This window comes from Coturnix japonica, chromosome 1 (assembly GCF_001577835.2).
Source record: "Coturnix japonica isolate 7356 chromosome 1, Coturnix japonica 2.1, whole genome shotgun sequence".
Lineage (NCBI taxonomy): Eukaryota > Metazoa > Chordata > Aves > Galliformes > Phasianidae > Coturnix > Coturnix japonica.
In genome coordinates, this window is record NC_029516.1 from 152,762,002 (window position 1) to 152,784,514 (window position 22,513).

Sequence of the window (22,513 nt, forward strand, 5' to 3'; positions counted from 1 at the left end):
TTCTAGTTTAAAGCTGTTCCCCTTTGTCCTATGACTATCAGACCATGTAAAATGCCACTTCCCATCCTGCTTATAAGCTCCCTTTCAAATACTGGAAGGTGGCAAGGAAGTTTCCCCAGCCTGGTCAGGTGGTTGGTGAACCTGCACATAGCTGGGAGGTTGAAAATAGATGATCATTTCTGTCCTTTTCAATCCAGGCCATTCTATGATTCTATGATCTTTCATAGGAGAAGTGCTTTTCATTTTAATGGATTCTACGCTTCTGTGTTCAAAAGGTAAAGCTGAAAGCAAAAGTGCAGATCCTGTTTCAAGCCAAACTAAGCAGGTAAAATCACTTTAGCTTTCACCAATGCAAATGACTGGTTCTGCTGGTTAAAATAACTGCAGCTATTTGGAAAGAAAAAGCTAATTTTTAGCATTGTGCAAATGCACAAAAATGTTTTAAATCTGTAGGCATCTGAAGAAATATTAGTTCAGACAACTGAAAATGACCTTACCAGGTATTTAGTGAGAAGCTTTGGAATGATGTTCAGTGCAGGACTCTGGGACAGCTGGGGCTGAGCTGATGGGCATCCTAACACTGTGCTAAGATGTGACCCTTGGCCACCGTGTCACCATGCTGGGAGGCAGCCAGCCTCACCTCTGCCTCTTCCAACCCATCCAAAGGGAATGTGGGACACATCTGAGAAATGAGAAAGATCCTAATTCTACTACCAATTTTAACTGTAGTGTTTTTCTTTTTCTCCCACATAAATAATTTCTAAGGCAAACAAATGTAAAAAGACAAAAAAAGATTAAAAAAAAGGACATTACATATCTGCTTCCATTTCATCATCAGGCTGCCTCTATATCAATTCTGTCCCTATTGCTGTGGAGCTGGGCTGGAGTTTCTCTTTGTGTGTTGTTAAGTCCTGAGCTGGCTGGATGGGCTCTAACCTCAGCCATCAATATCAATTACTGTAAGGACAGCTGCCTTGTTCTCCTTGTCAGAACTTCAGCATGGAGGGTAATAGATGGCTTTGAGCTGGCCTCCTGCCAAGAGGGCTCCATTGTGTTTGTCTGTGATACACAAGGAAGAAAATAATGGGGTTAAATGAATTTGATTAGACCAAACTCAGCCAAGCACAGTATTTAGGCTCTAATTTTGCTCTCCTACATATGATTTCACATCCCTGAAATCAGCACAAGTTAGCCATTGATTTAAGGCTCATTTAGAAGGTCAGTGACTCTTTTTAAGCTTCATAATCACCACCTAGACTCTCTGAGAGCTTGGTATGTAGAGTTGGTTTAAATTCTATGTTTATTATTATTTTTTATACTTGCATATGTGAAATAAATGTTGCAAGAAATAATGGAGATCCCTGATTTCTAGCTTAGCAAAAGAGTGAGTATTTAACACAGAAATTCTTTCTTCTGACACACATCATTATATTTATTGATTTGATTTCATTTACAGCATAGTATCATCTGCCAATTCTACACTTGTGCCAGACATGGAAGACATACATGGTGATGCAGCAGAAGCCTACAAAAGGCCCAAATTAAGAATAATGGAGAATGTGTTACACAGCTCTTCATCACGTACTGAAGAGCCACAGCATGTGTCAAATAAAAGAGCTCTGCTGGGAAAGAGTTAAAATGTGACAGCTTAGTATATGTACAGCTAAAGTTAATGGGAGTAATTGAAATGGCTTTCCTAAGTGTGGTATGGGAGTCCAGTCTTTCATTATAGAGATTTTATGTTCTAAATGCTATGTTCTCACTTGGGGTCAGTTGACGTAACTCCACCTTGAGCGCCACCAGTCTACACTTTTGAATGCATGGTCTATAGGAGGTGCTAGCCTTACTTCAACGTTGAACAAGCTGTTTAAAGAAGAAAGCCACTATATAAAATGTTTGGAGAACTTATGGGGCTAAATCTGTCTCTGCTGCGGATGTAGAAATTCCATAACAGCATTGTAAAAGGAACTATTCAAGTTTAAATGGACTGGCATCAAAAAAATAAAAAGTTGTGGCATAGGAAATAAAACTATTTGAATCTTCTAATCAGGTTACTCTGTATGTATTTTCTTTTTTAAAGCAAGACTGGGAAAGGAAAAATTCAGCAATACTTCAAGACATACTTATTCCACTATCTCAAATAAGGCTCTACTCATGGTAGCAAGCATACATATATGCATGTTTAAGTTTCAGCTCTCAACTATGAAGCTTTTGTGTCAATAACATATTTTTATTATGTGAGTCAACCTACCTCAATGTGTTTCATAGTCCTTATCAAAAGTTTTACGGTAAGCATAAATAAATGAGTAGCCATTGCTTTCCTACCTGTAAGGACATGTGAAACTGTACTCACAGAAACACTGAACTAGTTCAGCTCCTGAGCAGACTTTACATTTGGTAGAGAGGAAACAAAAGGAGGGAGTTTTTTCCTACCACTAATAAATAATCACAAATGAGGAGGTCTGACATGAATCTAAAATTTCCTGTCATCTTCTTTCCTGCAACCCAGACTGCCAGTGGAATAACAAATACATTAGTATGTTAAAGTATGGTAGTAAGTTTTTTATAACTTCCGGGAGGTTCTGTGGATGGATTTGTAACCATGTCAACTGGCTGAAGGACATTTAAGAGCAGATGTTTAAGCATAAATTTCTCTGTAATGTAAGACCTCACCCAGCTGTAAAACCTATTCATGCTGAAAAACCACTGTGAGGTATCTGAGGATCTTTTGGAATTATAGTTGCTATAAATTGATTCATTGGCTATGTTTAAGTAAGGGGAACGGCACTTGGCTCTCTTATATATAGTGGAATTTGTAATAAGAGAAGCTCTGCCATCTTCATGCTATCCGGTAAATGTGGAGATGCATGTATCAAGAGAACTGATTCTTTAAAAATAGTGGAACTGAAGGACATAGGGCAGAGAGAATATTTGTGACTGCCCCTACCTCTTCCTGTTACATGGAGGAAGGTAAAGTGTCAAAACAGAACCAAGAGAAGAAAAAGTCACGAGGTGGGCCATCCTTTCTGCCTTAGGAGCTGATTCACCCACCCAGCAACAGGAACCAGCCCCAGGATCTCTGTGTATTTTGTGGAAACTCTTGAGGTAAAAAAATAATAATTATCAAACCATGAAGCTGCAAACATGGAAAAGACACCTGGAACGTAAACAGTGCACAGATAAAAACAGGTCCATTAGGTAATTTCAGGGGAAGAAAAAGATCGGTTATCTGAAGGAAAGCAAGCACTGACTCAGTTTATTTCTGCTTCTGGAAACAAAATGAAGGTTTCCTAGCAAGAAGCTCGTCAAGTTGAAAGAACTCAGTGGCATCAAACGAATAAGGGAGTGCTACTGGTTTGCAGCAGAAAAAAAAAAGGGAGCTACATTTGTAGTCTGGATCAGTCAGCCTGTTTAAGCAAGTAACATCCCAACATCCACTGAGGTGGAAAGCATGGGCCTCAGGGGGGCACGCTGGGAGGGAATAGAGGGAGTTTGCTCAGCAAGCAGTGTATACCCACCTTTACTGCCTTGTCCTCCATGCTTCAGTGAGCTGGTGCTGGAGAGCTGCAAGCAGGCACCGGCACATGCAAGCACCTCACCTGTCTGATGCTGATGCTTCTGTGCCTTGAAATATTTTTAGGAGAAACAACCTTCAATTCTGCCCTAGGTTTTTGGAACCTATTCAATGTTATTTCCATGTTGCCAGAAAAACACATGGCCCAAACTTACGAGCTTAATAATCACTTTAGCCCTCAACAGCAACAGATAGTGGCTTATCTCCTCAAGCTTGTCTACATTGCCTACTAAACGATAATTCTAATTACAACCCTAATTATGTTTTCTGCCCAGAATATTTGTAGATAACCTTAACTCTTGATCTGTTTAGTCTAGTTTTCTAGGTGGCAACAAATTTAAAAACAGGTTTTTAAACAAGATATGATTATTACATTTCTAATAATAGGAGAATATGATCTCAACATTGCGTGTTATTTACTGACATGTGGTTGTTGTGAACACAGGCTCATAAATAAAGTTCATTTTTTAGATACAGTGTTCCTGCATGCTGTATTAAACCTTTCCATAGTGATCTGGAAACATACCTGTATTGCAGAAGTTTTCAACTCTCCCTAATGCAAACTTAGAGAGAGCATCTTGAACTCATCCCTCAAGGAACCTCTCACCATACCTGGGAAACAGATCCCTTTGTCATCCCATTGTTATTATCTCTAACTGGAGTAACTGAGGCAGAGCCATGCTGTCATGTGTTCAGCCCATGCACTTCCAGAGGTTCCCTAGGGTGCAGTGTTTTGTCCAAGGCCACAAAGAGCCATAAAAATGATTTGAGGCCTGGAAAAAATGTCTTACATGGGAAATCTTAAAGACTTAGATCTACTTATCCAAACCAAGACTTAGATGCTACCCAGATAAAGGAGAAATTCCATAATAGGTATAACAGCCTCTTGGTAAGACAAGTTTGCGTGAAAAAAATTTCTGCCTAGTTGAGAATTCAGGCCAGTGTCCAGATGCAGAAATTGGAAGCTTTCAAATAAGAAGTTAAATCAAGATTTCAAGCTAAAAGTATGGTTGTTTGATTGAATTAACTACAAAAAGAAAAATGTGTTTGCCATGGAAAGAAATAGTGAGTTTATCATCTCTGGATACTATTCAGTAAAATAAGCTTTTATCCAGACCTAATTTATTGAACCCAAATAAAAGTGAGGGAGTGTAATAGTGTGGGTTAATTAGAAGAGGACTCAAGTTTTCCCTCATTTTAAACTCTCTAAATCTGTTGACTATGTCCATCATGATCATACAGTACTGTCTAGAACTGAATAAACCTCCATGCCATCAGTACTGGATGGAATCTGTCCTCAAAGTTGGTACATTACCTCTCTGTATAATCAAGGGTAGCATAATAGTAATTATTGCTGGTATTTTTCTATTTTTAAAAAGCATAGCATAAATTACTGTACTGCTATTTTTTCCCGATCTCCTACCACAGTACACCACAATGCTGTGTGAGACTGATGAGCTCAAACTGGTTCCCAGAATGGCCAGTAATGAATTTAGTTTTTGCTACTTCCTGGGCCTAATCACTTTTCCTTATGCAGCATTAATAAACTGCTTCAAAATCTGTCCTACAAACACCATGTTACTGGGATCAGGCTGGACCTTCTTCAAGGTGAAAACTCCTATCTGCATATGTTTGATTCTTCCAGTCCACTGATTTACTATAGGTTTTGTAGAGTTAAGGAAGTAGAATCTGTCAAGTCATTTGAAATTTTCCTGACAAGCATCAAGGACTCAGTCATCATTTGTCGTTATTATCTGTATCCTATTACTACTACATGCTAGTGCTCTAAGCCATGGCTTTGTGACTGTGGTAGTTCTCCATACACAGAAAATGATTAGCAGACCAAATAAAATAAATCATCTGTACCACCTCAGTCCAGAAGTCAATCAGGTAACATCACCTCAACAATAGTAACTTGTCTTAAACCCCTCAAAAGCCTGTGGCCTTCCTCTGAAGGCTTGGAGGTCTTTGTTGTTGCCAATTGCACTAATCCAGCCAACAAGAAATGGATGTGTGTTCAGATGGGTTCCCCAAGGAGCCTAATCAAGTGAATTCCTGCTGTCTGCCTCTCTCCTGAGCTTAGAGAAAATGTACTCCAGAGGCAGCCTTGTAAATGTCAAGCTGAGAGAGAGAGTCTCTTTCCTGAACCTACATGACCTTGCTGATGTAGCTCATTGCATTAACAAGGTTGACCTTCTCTGCAGGGACATGTTGCCTGTTTCCCACCAGATCCTCTGATGTAAAGCTGTCTCACAGGCAAGCAGCCCACAGACTGTTTCCATCCCAGATGCAAGACTTCCTCTTATTGAACCTCATAAGGTTCCTATCAGACTGTTTCTACAGCCTGTCCACGTTCCTCTGAATGGTGACCCCACAGTTAAGTGCATTGCTTTGAATAAACCTGATCTCCTATGATCAAGTGACCTGCCTGGTGGATGAGGAAAAGGAAAGTCTGCCTAGACTTCAGCAAAGCCTTCAACACTGTCTCCCACAGTATTCTCCTGGAGAAGCTGGCAGTCCATGGCTTGGACAGATACACTCTTTGCTGGCTGAAGAACTGGATGGATGGTTAGGAGGACACCTTATTGCTCTCTACAACTACCTGAAGGAAGGTAGTGGTAAGGTGGAAGTTGGCTTCTTCTCCCATTTGACTAGCAATAGGACTAGAGGGAATCACCTCAAGTGATGCTAGGGAAGATTCAGATTGGACTTCAGGAAATTCTTCTCCAAGAGAGTGATCATGCACTAGAACAGGCTGCCCAGGGAGGTGGTGGAGTCACTGTTCCTGGAGGTGTTCAAGAAACATTTAGATGTTGTATCAAAGGACATGGTTTAGTGGGAAATATTGGTGATAGGTAGACAGTTGGACTGGATGATCTTAGAGGTCTTTTCCAACCTTAGTGATTCTATGATAGAATGCTCGCCATATCCTGATTTGGTGTCATTCACATATTTGTTGAGAGAACACTGTGTCCCATCACTCAAGTTGTTAATAAAGACATGAAGAAACAGAATGGTTCACTGTACTGATTCTTGAGGAATCCCAGTAGTTACTGGGTGTGATCTTGCCTTTGCACCATTGATCAGAGCATCTCAAAACAGCAGCTTTTGCAATAGTTAAATTTTCTGTCTTTGGAAATTTTTATTGCTCACAACTGAGGCAACTGTGGTACCTGAAGGAGTGCAGCTCGGCCAACCTAGTCTCATGCTAAACTACTTTTAACAAAGCTGGAAGGGACAAGTTCTTAACTTGCATGAACCAGGATTGCTTGCTGGGGAGATCCTGAGGAGGTACAAATATTCTTTATTCTTCCACTCCACTCAGCAGAGGGTCTATACAACCAAAGTCCATCTCCTTAAACTCACCTGGGCATCTGAGATAATTCACAGTGAAATTCATTTTTTATAAACATATTGTCTTTTAAGGGGAGAAAAAAGTACTCATGCTGTTTTAAGGATGACTTTCACTGCCTTTGGTTTTATTTCCAATGTTTGGTGTCTCCATTAACATGTTAGGTGCAGGTCTAACAGACAGCTGCTATTCTTGGTCCTGTCAACACATTTGACTGAACTAAAATGACAGTCACAGCTGTGACTCATTACAAGAAAATGGCCTAAATATAAAATTAAGGCTGGGTCAAAAAAGCCACAAGAGTTAAAAAGGGACTGAGATTAACAGCATGACTGGGAACAGGTCTAGGCTTGGTGAAACATATGAGATACTGCTGTTGCTTTCCCCATCTTCCAAATAAGTATAGCACAGGACCTTCCGAGAAAAGACTTCCCTTCAAGGAGCCAGCCTGTCAGCCCTCAGTACGCGCCTTCAAGCACCTGCAGACTGAGTTCCTGGATGTGCCATACACAGCACGGAAACAGATTAAATTATGGCAGAAAGGTAACAAAGTGACTGTGTGCACCCACAAATTCGGTCTCTATTTATGGGAAGTTAGTCATGCTTTACAGTAGAGTGCATTCATTAATAGGTTAAGAAATGATTCTTATGCCTTTTAATAAATGACTAATTTTGTGGAGTCCAACAGTTTCTGATCATTTATCAGAAGGATGGGCAAGTTGCTTTAACACTTTCTCTTTGTTTAGGTAAAACTGCTTTTAAAAATCATACTGCTCAAGTCTGCAGCAGTGTCTATAAACCATGTTATAGTCATGCTTAAAATAGATTCCCATTTTTATTTCTTTTTACATAGCAGCAAAAAGAGGTTTAATGTGCAGATCTCAGCATCATGGATTCTTTGCTAATGAGTTACTGAAAGGTAGTGCCTGAGAAGCCATTTAATTCCCTCTATCCCTATGCAACTGTATCAGCAATCTGACAGTCCACTTAAAGATGTGAGTACACTGCTTTGACTGAATAAAACTTTAAATTTGGGGCTGTGGGCAAAGTTTATGGAATCATAGAATCATAAAATGGCCTGGACTGAAAAGAACCATAATGATCATCTAGTTGCAGCCCCCCTGCTTATGTGCAGGGTCACCAACCACTAGAACAATGTTGCTTGTGAGAACGTGGAGATACTTTAGACCTGGGAACTATTGTGTACTCTTCAGTTACAACTAAGAACTAAATAGAAACTCTGGTCTCTACCAAGTAACATGTTGTACCACTAGGGCATGCTTGGCCTCCTTCTCCAGGGATGAGCTGAAGGCAGGGTGCTCCAAATCAGCAGCCAAACCTTCTGCTCAGCAGGTTGGAATCTGAGTCTGCACTCACTTCAACATCCTGTTCCTAGTGACTGTTAGCAGCATGCCCTTAAAGTGGCCAAGGTCAGATCATTCTCCCACAGTTCTATTCAGGCTAAGCTTATGATAATAAGACATACAAAGCAGTGTAGCTTCATGGCACCTTGAACACTGAGGCTCCCATGACCTGACATTTGCAGGAGCAGAGCCTACTTGCCTGTGTAGCCCCTTCCACAATAGTTCCCTTCTGATGACTGGTAGCAAAGGGGGAGTAAATGCAGAAGGATCAGACTTATGACTCAAGAGTTTGTTCTTCATCTTAAACAGATTCTCAAGGTGGAAAATTGGAATCAAATAGCAAAAAGTTAAAGTCTTATGCTTTGTAAAAAAATATGAATAGTCTGATTTATACAACCTTTTTCAGCACCGTAGGAACCACTCCATCTTTTCTACTACGTTATCATCTCTTTGCAGCAGAAGAATATTAAGTGGTAGAATTGCTAAGACTTTTTCTATTGTTCTGTAATAGAAAACATCTTTTAGGGAAGGATTGTCATCTCATTAACTAGTGTAATAACCTATATCTTGGTCCTGCATCAGAGCAAGTGAGTTTCACCTTCTGCTCAACATTTCTGCAGTCACCCAGGCTTGGCAGAAGTAAACTAACTTTGCAAACACACATGAAGAAAGTAAGAAAGATTGTCCTCAACCAAGATATGTGAAAAGTGAGGTCAGAGATGGAATTATTTCTGCAGATTAAGCTGCTCTTGTTTTGAGCAGAGGGGTTAGACTAGGTGGTCTTCAGAAGTCCATTCCAGATTCAGCTATTCTGTGACCTGGATAAGTCTGCCAACCACAGAGAAACCAGGTAGAAATGGAAAATTTCCTGCACGCTGGTTTTGTGACTCTATCCTTCATTTCTTCTTTTGTTTTTAATAAAAACAAACCAAAGTGAAACATTTGATTTCTGGTTGAGCTCAATGTTCTTTTCAACCAGAAAGTGAAATGTTTTGGTTTTTCATTTTGGCAAGAATATCCCCCAAATATTGGTTTTGGCTTTAGCTGTGTTCTGCTGCTGAACTGAAAAATCAATTATTTGCATAGCCCTAAGTGTAAGGTAAATCTCATCAATCTCCATAAAGTAAAGAAACCTAATGACCAAATCTTTTCAATGAAAGGATACATTTACTGGCAGTGATGTGATATATTAAGAATATTTTCCAGCAGTTTAAAGTCCTCAAATTCTGCAAAGCCCAGGAAAACCAGTTCTGGAGGGCTAAGGAGCTCATGTGCTTTAATCTCATAATAGAAACTACAAATATAACCTCTGGAACTAAATATCACTCTGTGAATGTTGTTACTTCAAGCCTGCATCTGCTGCTAAGAGAGAAAGAAATAGAACTGTTCAGTAGCAAATGGTATCTGCACCAGTCTTTTAATGTTTCTTAATTATGTGTATTGAAAGAGTTTATACTGTAACTTAACAAGAATATTATCTTTTAGCCACAGCAGAAATGCATGTCTTGAAAAACTAGAGTATTTGCAGAAGTAAAAGTGATCTTTAAAGCAGGCTGAGAAAAAATATGATTGTTCTTATGGGCATTTTAGTGATAGGACAAGGGGGAATGGCTTAAACTAAAGGAAGGGAGATTTAGAATTCTAATGCAATAGGAGAACTTACCTGATGGTACCATGGACACATATAGGCTCCAAAAGAAAAGCAGAGAGAGATGGTGAGGAAGTTGCTGCCTCAGGTACTTCACAAAGGAGTGCCTTGGGTGTGTGACACTTTGCTATGAAATGAGTAACAAACCAATCAATTTATTATTGGCTTGAATCATTCCAGCCTCAATCCCTAGGAACATAATTAGAAAGGAACGGAATGGAATGGAACGGAACAGAACAGAATAGTTCATCTAGAATGGACCTTCAAAGATCACCAAATCACAGAACTGCACGGATTGGAAGAGACCTCTGGAAATTGTTGAGTCCTACCCTCTGCTAAAGCAGGCTCCTTACAGCAGGTCACACAGGTAGGTGTCCAGACAGGTCTTGAATCATAGAATCATAAAATCATAGAATCACTAAGGTTGGAAAAGACCTAAAAGACCATCCAGTCCAACCGTTCACCCATTACCAATAGCTCCCACCAAACCACATCCCTCAACACAACATCCAGTCATTCCTTAAACACCTCCAGGGTTGGTGAATCCACCACCTCCCTGGGCAGTCCATTCCAGTACCTGACCACCCTTTCTGAGAAGTAATATTTCCTAATGTCCAGCCTGAATCTCCTCTGCTGCAGCTCAAAACCATTCCCTCTAGTCCTGTCACTAACAACACAAGAGAAGAGGTTGACCCCCAGCTCACTACAACCTCCTTTCAGGAAGTTATAGAGATCAATAAGGTCTCCCCTGAGCCATCTCTTCTCCAGGCTTAACATTCCCAGCTCCTCCAGCCTCTCCTCATATGGCCTGTGCTCCAGACCCCTGAATATCTCCAGAGAAGGAGACTCCACAACCTCTCTGGGCAGCCTGTTCCAGCATTCTGTCACTGACAGTAAAGAAGCTCTTCCCTGTGTTTGTATAGAACTTCCTGTGTTTCACTTTCTGGCCATTGCCCCTTGTTCTATCGCTTCAGCAGTCATTTGGTCTAATTGTCTGAATTGAGGATGAGGGAGAAGAATATGAAGTGCTTACAGGCAAAGAGGGTAATGAATGAATGCAGTGCTCTTATTTAAGGGTGCTCTTCTCAGAAAAGCCCCAAATGGCAAAACACCTCCTTAAATTTCTTTACAGGGTGAGCAGAGTTTCCATTACAGATTGCAAAAGATCCTGAACCAGCTTGGGGAGGTTCAAATCATCACTTTCCAATGTATGGGAAAGAGCTCTATTCACCAGGTTATCTGCTGCTCTTGGTGTAGGCACTGTGAGTGAAACCAAGAGGTCTCCAGGAAACTGAAGCATTTCCAGCCCACATGATTTACTGGATCAATCTTTGAGTTCTTTTTGAACAACACATATCTTAAGCTTTCAGATGAGTAGCAAATGAAGCATATTTTAGCACAGTGTTGCAAAAATGTCAGTGACACTTGATAAGCTCATCTGTCAAGCAAAAAGAAAAATCAGCAGTAGCTGCTGAGAACAAAATGCTATTTTACATCTACAAAAACCAAGTGCCACTGCTATATCTCATCAAAGCTAATTTTCCTCGGTTTTAAAGTGTTAAAAGATTTTAAGAGTTTAGCTCACAAAGAAATGATTAATTTTCTTTTTAATAAGCAGTTATGGCATTAGTCATCTCTTCTGATTCACAATGAAAGCTATGGGGCACAGTGGGATGTATTTACCAGGAGAGGTGTTGAATTCAGTCTGACATGTAGACTTTTTGAAGTATTATTACTTTAAGTTTTACGTATAAAAGAAGAAAGGCACAAAGTCTTCGAAACTGGGAATGGCTGAGTATAGAGAAACAAATGTTGAATAGGAAAAAAAAAAAAAAGAAACACACAGTCCTGGCTTTTCTTATGTAAAAAGCTTTCTATGATTTTGGCATTTTTTTTAATTTATTTATTTTTTTGTACACTTATACCACCCTTGGATTTTTCAGGATTGCCAGCTTTGGTACTTGTGCTCTTGGCAGGAGCCTCCCAAAGGCATCGCCCTCAACCATGGACTCACCATGATGTGTCCCTCATTCTCCTGTGTTTTCTCTGCCAGCTGCCGTAGTTTGCAGTGTTTGTCTTCCTGGATCTGCAGGGGTCCAGTTTTGGCAGTGTGGGTGAGATTACTTTATTCAGCTAACTCTCAGCCTTGTGGATAGCTCCAGGGAACCAGATTTAAAGACTATACGAAGAACTGCATCTCCTTCTTTTTTGCTATACATTTTGCAATGATCAAAGGTTGTTAGAGTTAAGGTAGTTTGATTAGGTTGTGGTTGGACTCAGTCTTAAAGGTCTTTTCCAACCTAAGTAATTATATGATTCTATGATCAATAGTTCCGTCAGGATATTTGAAGAATACAGTGGTGCTGCTGCTCCCACAGGACGAATGGATCATGTAGTGGTGAGGATCTGAGTCAGACCGGTGCCTCTGCATGCTCTGATTTCTTACTGAAGGGTTGGGAACTGTTTCGAAATCTCAAATTTACCATCACCAAAGTGATGGGTACCATTATCTTCCCTTTAATGTCAGGCTATAGCTCTGAAGTTAAGCTCTGGCCTTATCCACGTCTGTGCACACTGTAGGGAAAAAAAAATAGTTGAAGAGGTATTAAAAATGTCTTCTTACAGTTTACAATAAGGAAAAAGGGTTAAATAAGAATTACTCTTCATAGTCACTGGATGGAAAAAAAAATCTTATGTATAAAAAAAAGGGAAGTTAGGAACGTATAGACTACATTGACTACATTCCAATGGGCTGTGAAACAAGATACAAAAACTTAAAAACTTAAATCTGGAAAACTTGACTCCTGTTTTTTTCACAGCTTCCTCACAAGTTGGAGGAGTCAGAATATGATGATGTTAGCCAGGGTGAGAAGGTGGCTCAAACAAAAGCTTTTGTTCTCACCCCTCTGACTCCTTCAAGCAGTCACCTCTGCCTTGAGTCCCATCTCCTCCCCAAGTTACCATGCTTTGATCAATATTTTAAGGGTTGCTTTTATGATTGTTTGCTTTAAAGGAGTGCTGTACCATCTCAATTTGTATAATCTAACCCTGCTGCTCAGAGTTCGAAGTAAGAAAGAGGCTAAACTGCCTTACAACTACTAGGAGAATGAGAAAAGCTGACAAACCATCTTCATAACATTGTGCATCTGCAGAATGCCCCATGTTTTTATGGTTTATATCCTTTGGTTTTACCCACTTTTCCCCCCCATTTCCATACCTGTTTGGTTTTTAAGATTGTCTTGCTCTTTTTATCTGCCATTTTAACTGGGTAATCCATTAAGAAAACATGTGCCTGAAATTTCGGAATAGCTCAAAATCTTGCAAAGAAATTTAATGGTTACAGAAGTGAAAGAGTAACCGTGCTGGCCTGACTCATACCCTGTAGGAGTAGGTGCTAGCATAAACCTCCACACATATATCTGCTGGTTCATCTCAGCCGTTTTAACAAGCGGTAGTCTGTTTTAACCCATCGCAGTTCAGATCTATCAAGCTTAGATAAGATACATTTCTCTCTGGGGTGAAATAGCTTCTTCAGCACTCACTGAACACAATTCTACTACCAGCAGTTTACACTGCTATGTACAATTAGACTACTTGATCCAAAATATGGCAGTCTTTCTTTTAAGGAATATTGTATGTGTCCATACAATCATATCTCACCAACCCCTTGCCAGATTTGGGATTATTTTTTATATTTTTGTATGCTATGTTTCCTGTTTCCAGAGTCTCTATTGTGCCCTACAGATGCAGCCTGGACTGTAGCAGAAGCCCTACTTCAATGCCAGATCAAAAGGATCATTTCTGCCTGAATATAACCTCAATATGTAAATATAACTGTATTAAAATTGTTCTGTTATTCCTTTACAGTGCTGCAGGTTTGTAAGGTTAGGTGGTGTGTGGTTGCTGTCCCTCCTGGTGCAGAGCATGCCAGACCAGAAGAGCGAGTCAGGATTGGGCCTCCATTGTGCCTCTTGCTGGCAGCCATCCACAAGGTGTGTTTATTGTGAGTACCACTGTGCTCCTCTGATCCATGACCATGGGAGAGACATAGGAGGAGAAACAGAAATCCAATGCTTTGCTTTGCAAGATTCCCTACAGCTGTATTTTCTCTCTGGTAGGTTCCTAAAGTAGATGGTACAAGCATAAGTTTACATTTTGCAGTTCTCTGAATTGCCTTTAGTAAAGGCTTCATTCCAGCATCAAGTGTGGAAATGCACAGAGAAAACGAAACAAAGGATGTTCTTTGGGGTTCAAGAAGAACAAGAGCTCAGATCACCCAGAAGAATGTGGCACCTAAATGATTTTGGCAGCCTTGGCTAGCCAGGGGATGGTATGCAATGTGAAGCATTACAGTATATGTAAAGAAAGACAAAATCACAGGATGAGTAACACTCTGGGACACTGCTGAATTTGTAAACTATTCATGCATTTACGCACACACAAAAAGCAAAGGGGCAGAAGTGTACTCAGCTGAACCGTGAACAGCCCACTCCAGCGATACCTTGATTTTCTCATGCTGATACCATCTGCAAGAAGAGGGTGTTGGAAATGAGAGCAAATCATTTTGCAAAAGGGAAAAAAAAAAGAAAAAAAAAAAAGAATAAAGAAAATCACATCCATCAACTTGCAAGAAATACAAGATCTTCTGGTATTTTCCCTTCAAATTAAAAACACTTGTCAGGCAGATTTCCAGCATAGCGTGTGGTGAGTTTGTAGCAAAATTATGACGAACATAAAAAAAACACTGTCAAGTTCAATTCAGCTCTGTATCTGGAGTTTAGGAAAGAGGAAAAAAAAACAGCACCACAACCAATGGAAAGATTTATGACTGGCGTGCTTTTTTAACACTAAGGAAAATGGTTAAAGAAAACAAGAATACAAACACTTTGGTAGGGTGACTGAGAGCCACACTGTGGCTCTGTGCTGGTGCTGAGGTCCCCCACCACACTATGGAGATCCTCCTGTGGCTCAGACTGCTTCAATTCTACACATCCCAGCACAGATTTGGAACATACGGCTTCCTCTGGTGTTACCTTAACCCTCCACAAAAGGTCTATAGGCACCTGTTTAAAAACAGCTTAAAAATCAGCTTGGCTGGAAGTCGTGTTCCAAACTGAGAGAAGGCAGGGAGGAGGGAGGGGGAAATTTCATAGGCAGCTCCTTAATAACAATCTAATATTCTTATCCTGGCTGTTGTCTTCAGGCTGTGAGCCTGCTGTGCAGGTGGCACTACCCAACTGTTACTGCGAGGCAAGTCCCCATAAAGCAGTATTACCCTGTGAGGAGACCCATGAGTGGGAAGTGGACAGGATTTGAAGAGCCACAGTGTTTGTTTTTTTTCCCCAGTCTGAATCTACCAGTGAAAGAACGTGGGTAAGAGGTAGAAGAGAGGCTGGTGGGAGATGAGTCCATCTCCTCTCCTCAGGGCAGCCAGAGGAAAATGCTTCCAGCATTTTCCAGGCTTCCTTTGTAGAAATAGAGTCATCATTTGGATTGCATGGGTGGGTCAAAGTGTATTATTCCAGACCATTTTTGATGAGCAGAGCCCTTGTAGTCAATAACTCCACAGCTATCCTATAACCAGGCATAACTATTTTGAAAGCTGACAGCACTGATGGTGCAAAGCCAGGCATCAATTCAGCCACTGTACCTTCCCCATCCCTTCTGAGCATCCTGAGGCAGGCCAGGGATGCGCTAATGAAAAGAAAACACATCAGCCTCCAAAAACAGGGTGCTACAAAAAAAGCATTAAAGATTCCTCTGCATAACCATAAGTGAGTAATTTAAAAGACAAACTTGGAGTCCTGGAGTGCTGAGAGCCAAATGTTCCTTTTCCTGTCATCAAATGCTATTTATTCTAATGTGCAAACAATGAACAGAAGCTTTTTTTTTTTTCCCTCCCAAACTGTGTGAATTACTGTTCAAGAGAGTTTTCCAGTGCTGCTGATCAAATCCACACAGAGTTAAATACAACCCACTGCACTCTTGCATTTCTTAATCTTCACACCTGAAGCACTTCCTCACTGAAGTCCATAGATTTAGTTTCTTTTCTTTACTTGTTGAAGAGATGCTTTTGTCTCCTTGGCACACACTATCAATCTGATCATTTAAAGATTACGTGAACTAGTCAGCTTGCCCCCTGAAACTGGAAGCATATTCAGAAGAGCTTAGTAATAGCAATAAATACATCATTTCACTCAAACTGTTCATTATATCGTGGACTGGCTGGGAAATTCTTCACTATAATCATGAATATTAAGTGCTTGGAAAATAGCTGCTTGGGATATTCTCCTGCAATTAACACCAATGGATGTGAATGAGAATCATGTATGCCAACAGCCACCCTAATACTCAACAAATCAAGACATTAAAATCAGCTCAGTGGGATGCAATTTTGCTTATCTGGCTCATACTTGAGATGTTATGGAGAGCAGCCTGGAAATAATAATAAAGAAGAGTATGATCTGTTGTGTTACTGATCTGAAGGTCACTTGAAGGCATTCATTTCATGCAGCATTGCCAATACAGTATGTTTATATTCTGTAGCAGACTCAACAATATCAAGGCTATCATGTTTTGGATGGAGTTTTACTGGCAGCAAAAAGGTTTTATTTTGTAGCAGAAGCCCCATAAAGCTGGGGCAAAAACTAGGTGACTTCTGTTTTTGCTCTCGAATATGCACCTTTTAAGGTTATGCACTGATTTCCTTGAAGTCAAAAGCAAAACCCCCCTGACTTTCACAGGATATCTCTCCCACTTTTCTAGGATACCTTGGGATGAATATTTGTTCTACATCGTATTTCTCTCAAATACAAACTGCTTTGTTACACATCCATCTGATTTTGCACGTTAAAGTTGTGAATAAATCAGTGCCTGCCTGAGGATGAAGTAGTTGTGATGATAATGAAATAAGACGCACAATAGTTGATATCACGTACCTGTGAAACTAGGACGGTGCCTGTGATTTATTTATTTTTTTATACATACAGCAGTTCTGGAGAGTTTCACTGGCTGCATATCAAAGCAGTCAGAAACCAGTCTCCCAAATGTCCTGCCTAGATGAATTTACAGCACATCATTTCATCTTACACGAGCTCCTACAACCTGGCTCTCAGCTCACTGTAACTTTTATGTATGTTTGCTCAAATTATACAACGCTCAGAACTTTTACTGCAGCAGCACCAGATCCCTGTGGCAGCTTTCTTGCTCTGGCTACAAGCACACTGACAGAGAGGCAAAAAGGGTAAGGGGTGAGAAGGCAGAAACTGGGCCCAGCATGAACAGACAACTGTGGTGAGAATGAATGGGAAGGTTGGGGTGTACCAGGGTAACCGAGAGCGCTGTACAGCCCCTTGTGTGGCAGATCAGTTGTATGTCCCCAGAAAGAGAAAAAAATAATTTCTTACGGCTGGATTGAAGGTCTTCTATGAGGAAATGCCAGTAGGAGTTTAATCTGCTGCTAAAGATTCCAAACATTGACACTTGCTCATGTTCATCTCTTCAACAGAGACTAGAGGGATGGAAATGGAGATTTTGCATGCATCCATCTTCTGTAGGCTCCCTTTTCACATTAAGGTGTCTCTGTAGCTCATTGCCTGACAGTCTCATTGCCAATGCCCTCAGCAGTGTCTAGAGGACTCACTCCACCTGCCAGAAGATGGCTTTCCCTATGAACTGTGCATTTGCCTGAGAAGTTACTTGGATTTCAGGGTTTGTTCTTTTCTGTAATAACAAGAATTGATTTGAAAGGTCTCAGAGAAGGAAAGCAAGCCTTTAAAAAAAGTCTGGTGCTTTTTGATTTTGCTGAGGTGGATACTACCATAGAAGGATGAGATGTATGGACCAGTGGACCTAGTCTTCAGAAGGAGATAAATATATTGTTTCAGAGCTGAAAACCATGCTTGGTATTTGCTGCTAAGAAACAACCAGNCATTAATCCTTTGGGCACATCCTAATTTGGGTGATCAGCGTTACTAGATCCCTTTTAGCGTTTGGAGTGAAAACAGTGCCAAGTAAAACTTCTCATTTTATTTGCTAGTTTTGAGTGACTTCTCACTTTTGCCATTCAGGAAGCTCCATTACATCAGGTCTGAGAGATTAAGGAAAAGCTCCCCCCTATCCCTGTTTCCCCATGAAAGAAAAAGCCATTTATTAATGATGTGCTGGCTTGAGTGGAGACAGATTCTGAAAGATGTATACCAAACACACTGGCTTTAAGCCAGCATTTCCTTTATCCTGAAGCTTCTGTGGATCCAAGGACATGTGTCAGCTCTTTGTGTGAGGGCAGATCTTATGCCTCCACATTGGGAGTCTAGGAACTGTGCTTCCTCTCATGATGCCAGCCACTAATAGTGCAAGTTCAGAAGCTTCACAGATCATGTCATCACAGTCCTTTCTGCTAGCCAGCCTGCTCCCATGGTACAGCAAACTTGTTCCTCTGCCCAAAGCAAAGAGAAAGCAGGTTCTTATTCATCTCTGGATATGAATAAGAAAGTGGAATGAGAAGCAGAGGGGAAGTATATGTTTAGGCCCAAACTTTTGATGCATGGAGCAGGAGAGTAGCTGCAGTACTGAAGAGTTTTTATTCCCCTGGCTCCAAGCAGTTTTTATAGTACAAGGGGAAGGTGGGGCTGCCAGAGAAGGATACCTGGCAGCTTGCTTGGACTTCCTCATGTCTTCTTTAGCATTTGCCAGAGAGGTTCTTGCAACAGGCTGAGGCATGAAAAATGCACAGGTGAGGTCCACTGCTGGTTCTGGAGGTACTGCCTCAGTCCCAGAGATATCCAATGGGCATGTGCTGTCTTTGGAGACAAAATTTCCTGCTCTTTGCACTCAGCCCAGGAATTTAGTAGGTTGCCCCTTTTGGCCAAGGACACAACTCCAAAACAGAGTCATTTGTCTTCCTTAGCCTGGATCACAACACTGTGTGGTGTAGATGCAGAGGGCTCAAGCCAGGTGGCTCAGGCTGAAACAGGTTTGCTTGTGTAAAAACAGCTTCATGGCTAGTCTGTCTGTCTGTGTTGTTTTGTATTTAGTAGCAAAACAGTCTGTATAGGTGACAGGAAGAGGAATCCTGTAGGGTAGAGACAGCAAATGTAAGAAACTCTGAAGGGGAAGGGGAAGGGGAAGGGGAAGGGGAAGGAGAAGGGGAAGGGGAAGGGGAAGGGGAAGGGGGAGGGGGAGGGGAAGGGGAAGGGGAAGGAGAAGGGGAAGGAGAAGGGGAAGGGGAAGGGGAAGGGGAAGGAGAAGGGGAAGGGGAAGGAGAAGGGGAAGGGGAAGGGGAAGGGGAAGGGGAAGGGGAAGGGGAAGGGGAAGGGGAAGGAGAAGGGGAAGGAGAGGAGAGGAGAGAAAGGGGTAGCTTCTAAGTATCCTTGTTCAGTAAAGGACAAAGCACAAAGGGAAGAGAAATTCCTACTTGATGAACTGGAGCTTCAACCTCAGTGGAGATATGGAGTGCCTTTGGCTCATGGCTCTTGCTTAATGAGAGGCAGAGGAGGAGGATGGTCTCTCTGAAATGTGGTATCTGGGTGAAAGAGGAGCTGGGAAAGGATCTGAGGGATGAGAGGGCAGCTTTGGGACGACAGTATTTTCTGTTGGTGCTCCTTTTGCAGTGTGAAGAGCAAGCTGATTCTGCCCCTGACATGACAGAGGAGCACTATAGAATTCCTCAAGGAGTTCCTGCTACCCTAGAGGGAGAGTTCAGATGCATCTCTCCATTACTAGGCTGTCCTCCACAAGTGAATTCAAATATGCATAGCCAAATCTCTGTGGGCAGAGGAAAGGATAGATCCTCACTCCTGTAAATCCAGCAAGACTCTTTCCTTCATGGGACACAGGAAAACCTGGACATGTTCTCCATTGCAACCTACTCTTGAGTTAGGCAAGGTACTTGATGTAGACTGCAAGCCACCTAGTGTTTTACAGAACTTACCTTTCGGTGCTTTATCACTTTCACACAGAAAATTAGATGTCATTCAGATATGCACAACTTATAGCCATAGTACTCCTGCATCTCACAATGACCTCTATTTTCTATAATTTCACCTTGCAGGACACACTGAGAGTTAGCAGTGTGAGAAAGTAGGCAGAGGGAAAGAATAGCAAGATGTCCCCTGCACCTCCACATCTTTATGCAAAGCTGAAATAACTATTACTCCATAGTGCTGCAATGTTCCGTAGACATTCCACTCAAGACTTGCTCCAGACGAATTAACAGGTAGCACTTCTGTGAAGGATAGATGCCTACTCCAGAGGCAGCAGCACACACTGCCATGGAGCGCTGCTCTGTTGGGACCTGGCTTCTTTCTTGATGTGGTCTAGAATGAAGCTCATGCACCCTAAGTTCTTTAATTGTGACACTTGCTATTAATCAGATTGTAATGGTGAAATAGATTTTGGAAGAGGAAATAACTATGAAATGTGAAAAAAAGATTTCCCCACAGACTTAATTTCAGCTTTATATCCTCTGTTACCTAACTTTTGCTTGGTGATTTTTCCTGTTTGGATAATGCTATTCTATACAAATCTCAAGCTAATTCATTATCTGTGAGATTTGCTGAATAATGTGCCAGTTGTGATAACTTTTTTAGATTTACAAACAGAATACCTTATTAAGTTTCCTTTGGCAGAAGGGTTCATGCATGTGTGATGAATTCATATTTCTTTAAACCACTCCTGGAGCAAGACAGTACTTGATGAACTCTAGGAAATAAGATTTAGGGCTTATCTGCAGGGAGGAAATGACCATCCAGTTGGACAGTTTCGTTATAGTTCCCTAGGTATATGTTCTCTCCTGAAATAGAAGTGATTTTATCCTGGAAGAATTTCTCTATGTTGATTCTTAAATTTAGTAGAAAAGGTCAAATATTCAGGGATAGATGCACTTTTATGTTCTTGTGCTCCTTATGCCCTCTAAGGATGTGGATGAGGGTATTCGTTCTATTGTAATGATCATGTTAGCTTGCATAAATAACCATTTGATGGTTAGGGCATTGCAAGTCATAGAAAGGTTAAGCTCTCTTTCATAAAACTCTCATAAAAATACACTGGGAATGAATGTGCATCCCTTGATAATTGCCTGCAGTTGGCTGTTTGCTTCGTAAATGAAGTCACTTGGGTGCCTGCAGGATCCTTCCAGAATGTTTAGAAATATTTTGGTCAGGGGAATGGAAGGACAGAAGAGCTTTCAGTGACTCCCACAGGAAGTAGTGGGGTGGGCTGTGCATGCCTACAAACTATTCAGCTCCAGAATAAGTTGGCCCAATGTGCACAAAACATTCTTATCTGATGAAGAACTGGAAACATGATTGTTTGTTTTAATGTTGGAAAGACCATTGTGTTTCAGCTTCAATCTTCTCTGGGTATTCCAAGAAGAGTTTTCTCCTCTAGACACAATGGTTTCACCAAATTGAAGATCTCAATCCCCTATTTTAATCTCTCACTTGAAGCTAAGGGTCAATTTCCACAGTTCCTAGAGGGATCTTATGGCTTCATCACATGAAACATCTTGGCCTTCCCCTAACACCAGGACTGTCTCACCAGACAGTAGATGCAGACAACAGAGACAGTATTTGATCTGCTGAATTTTTCTCTGCTTCCTACAACATGGGAACTACTGGCACAGTGATGATGTTTTGCTATTGTGCTGTCTCGTGCTCTTCTTCACTATGTCCATCCCTTTGAGTAATATTTATTGTAAAATACAGCTGTAATAAAAGGCAGGGCAAAGTCTGTGTGTAGAGATGCTATCTCATATTAGACAAACAAGTATAGTTTGAAGAAACAGGCAAGCTTTCAAAGAAGCAGGCCCTTTCTGAGCACAGAAATGGAAGGAAGAAATTTCAAATCCAAATGCAGATTGTGAAATGTTGCTCTGAGTGAAATCACATGAATTTCAGAGGATCTGAGAGGAGGTGGTCAGGACCTGTAAATAAGACCTAATTTCAGTAGAGAAGGAACAGCAATGTACCTCCCTGAAGGAGAAAGGAAGGAAAGAAAGGAAAAAAAAAGAAAGAATGAGAGGAAGGAAGGGAAGGGAAGGGAAGGGAAGGGAAGGGAAGGGAAAGAAGTGACAGGGAGCCATTAGTGTGGAGAGGAGGATTATGAAAGTCTGTAAAATCACCAGATCCATACTGTTTGGTATCCAGTGGAGTTATGAATCTTTTATCCCAGGCTTAGTGGAAGTGGGGTTTGAGGTTGGTATAAGACTGCTGTGAACCAGGAACAGAGGTCTAGAAACAATAGGGAGCACTAGCAGAAGTCTGAACAGGAAGGGAAATTAGAAGAGATTTAAATCAGTTTAGTTTGGAAGGCCCTGAAGGTAGGGACTTTTGCTGAAACATATTCCATCTACTGAAAACAGTTGTGTGGGAAACAATTTTTTGCATTTCAAAGGAAAGTTGGTGATAAAATTTTTCCTTATAGGAATGGAACAACAACAAAAAGACAAAAAAGAATAAATTGTTTAGGGGACAAAATTGAGATGAGAAAAATAACGCCTCTAGTCAGATACTTCTTTTTAATAAAAACAAAAATACAATATTTTCTGGGGAATTGGAACATCTGAAAAGTTTCTA